The sequence below is a fragment of the Gavialis gangeticus genome, unplaced genomic scaffold (genome assembly GCF_001723915.1).
Source record: "Gavialis gangeticus isolate Ggan-Ray unplaced genomic scaffold, GavGan_comp1, whole genome shotgun sequence".
In the NCBI taxonomy this organism is placed as follows: domain Eukaryota; kingdom Metazoa; phylum Chordata; order Crocodylia; family Gavialidae; genus Gavialis; species Gavialis gangeticus.
In genome coordinates this window covers 77,467,213-77,470,362 of record NW_017729031.1, presented here as the reverse complement: position 1 = coordinate 77,470,362, position 3,150 = coordinate 77,467,213, and positions in this window count along the sequence as shown.

Sequence of the window (3,150 nt, the reverse complement as noted above, 5' to 3'; positions counted from 1 at the left end):
CACAAATGGCCCTGATTGAATCAACTCGGCAGTTTGTATATGATTTGAAGGCTAGAGGAGAATAATTGGAGCAATGCAGGGCACCTTAAGAAGAGGTATGACTATGAAGCAATGGAGAATCCCCAAATGGGGCATGATCATTGACTGATGATGACAAAATGGCCTACAGTGCTAGGCAATAGATTATCATTTACGTCTGTTCTGCCTGCCAACTATTAACTGCTTTTATTAAGCAAGATTACAGATTGGATATGATTAGTGTCCTTTATGTAACTTCCAAGTTCGATATGATGGGATGAAACCTCTTGGTTAAATAGAGATGTTAGATATTTTGTGGAGGTTTAACTACAGGATAAGGTGCAGGACATGAGGAAGAAATGAGGAAGCTTAAAATGAAGACAGTAATATGGTGGGAGGATCTTGGAGGAGCTGACAAGACAAAGGGAACATGTTGCTTAGATACCACCATACTAGGTTCTGTAGGAAAACTCAGGGTTCAATACACTATTCAGCACAACAGGTGAGTAAAATGAGGAAAAATGGCTGAAAATAAATAATTTCACAAGCTTTCATTCTAAGGTCACATGGGGGTCATTTTGGCTTCCAGCACAACTTAGAACAGACTCAGAGGTCTGCTAGAGCATAGCATTGCTTTAGGCTTCCTCCTTATTTCTACCATGTCCTTAACATAACCTCTACCTTGGAGCAACAAAAAGGGACCATTGAGGGGCCAGAATATAGCTTGCAGTATGATGGGAATCCCTACTCCATGAAGGTTGTAATTAGTGAGACTTAATGGTTTGTATAAGGTGTTCAGAACTTTGGTCAGAAAGTACTAAATTGGTAAAGCCTTCATAAAGGACACTAGACAGCTGAAATGCAGACAGCTGTGAAAAAGAGGGCAATAACCAACCCTCATATAGCACATGATATGAGGTTGGGAGGAGGCAAGGAAATTTTGGCTCAGGACTCTAAGATAAACATCTACATACCTAAAATAGGACCAAGCTCTTCCTCATGCCACCAGTCTTTTTATTTCTTTCTGACTACCTCTTTCAGCCAGCCTCAGATGGGGTTAGTCCCAGGGCTTCTACAATGGCTTCAAATTTTTGAGAAATGTCCACTGCTAGAAATCATTCTGGAAGAGGGACCAGCATAGGCATATAACCTGCAGCTGCTCCCTCTCCCCTGCTCTCCATGCCTTCCCCAAACTGATGCTTGGTCTGGGGAAGGCGTAGAGACCAGTGGCTACTTCATTCCTCACAGTCCTGGGGGACTGGAGAAGCAGGTAAAGCTCCGCGCTCATTTTCCAGACTATGGACTCCTCTCATGCTGAGGTACAGTATATGAACATTTTTCTGTGTATCAGGTTTGGAAAACCTAGTGTTGTTGGGATTCATGTGTACATTCTAACCTATGAACATTCATTGTGAAATTCGCGCGTTAGAAATATTTTTTAAAATACTTCTCTCACACTGTCCTACTTGGATAGTTTTTGGAAAATGTCTCCTTTTTTGGATGTCACTAATATGCTTTAACTTCTTTATGTGATGTATCTCTCTCAGCATGGTAGCAATTGAGGCACAAATCCCTGCTGTACTAGCACTTGAGCATCCTATCTAATAACAGTGAAGGAAAGGCTGGAGAAGTACTTTTTATATTGACTGAATGCCCTCTGTTTCCTTTAGAAGCATAAATGTGACCTAAAGTGAAGTTGCAGCTCTCCAGTATTTGCATTTTATAATTGTTTCTATGGAGGGACTGGGGGAAAGGGGATTAAATGACTGAAACTATTTTCCCCTTATAAACCAGAACCATTTTAATTAGCTTTATTTCCATTACTCAGAAGCTGATGTGTGATCTCTTGTCCCTGCTCTAGTTTTACTCTGTATCCTGATTCAGAGCTGCATATTTGTAATGATTCCTGTCAACCATTAGAAACTGCTAAGCCAGATTTATGGCAGCCTTAGCCTCCTCTTCAATAAAGTTCGAATCCTTTCCTGCTTTGTTATTCATCATCAGTCCATGCCCATTCTGTAAGCTTTTCTTTAATGTTTATTTTCTTTAGCTTTCACCAGACAAAATCTAAATAACTATAATTGCATAATGACTAGTCATTCAGAAACTCTGACAGGTTTTTTTCCTCCAAGTTTTTCCTTCCAAGTAAACGGGAGAATTTCCAGAACAAACCAATTTTTCAAAGCAAAATTCTGGTGTGATCTAAATGAGAGATTTATAAAAGAAGGTGATAATAACTTTAAGTACATTGGGAATACCACCTCTACATAATGGATGATTTGTACTGTGAAAGAGGCAACAACTACTTATATGCACCATACAGCAAGAGCAGGGAAACACTTCTCTTACAAATCATATATATTTCAACTCATTCAGAGATAGACTGTGCCAGTAAATAAAGGTGTTTGGATACCTGGGTCCTCATTCTAGCTGTACTGTATAATCTGGGGCAAATCACCTCTGATATCTGTGCTTCTGTATCCTCTGTTTTTCCAATTCAGATTTTAAATTCTTTGGGCATGGGACTTTCTTTTGTCATGTTTCTTCTGTGCAGCTGTTGCCTATCAGGATCCTAATCTTGGCTGGGACAAATTTTGACAAAATAAAGGGAACTGTGAAGTCATGTGGAAATAGGAAGCCAAGGAAATGAATGCAGAGGACACCTGGAATTTCTTCAAATCTTGTGTGACAAGTTAAGTGTGAGTTATACTCAAAAAGCACAGAATCAAATCTGGCTACTGTTTCTTCAGAGAGCTCAATGAACTCTTGTGCAGGCTGGTGCACAGCAATATTTATGGCCACACAGATATGTGTCATGTGGTCTGGTTCTCCAACCAGTTAAGTATAGGTAAGTCTACCATGGGATGTTGCCTCTGCCTTAAGAAGGGTACTGAGGAGTCTTCCTTTCATCCCAGCCATGCATGGCTTTTATAAAGCAGATCTCCAAGCTGTGCTACTGCTCCTCAGAATATCACTATTGCCACTGTTTCAGGAGAGGCATGGAGGAGTCTCCCCTTCACGCAGCCATTGCATCTACTGTGTGTAAAAGGAAGGGCCTAGACATGCATTCTACTACCCATGACTTTTTGCTTAGTGCTCTTCTTTTCTATAGTATCTTGTTAGATTTTGTAG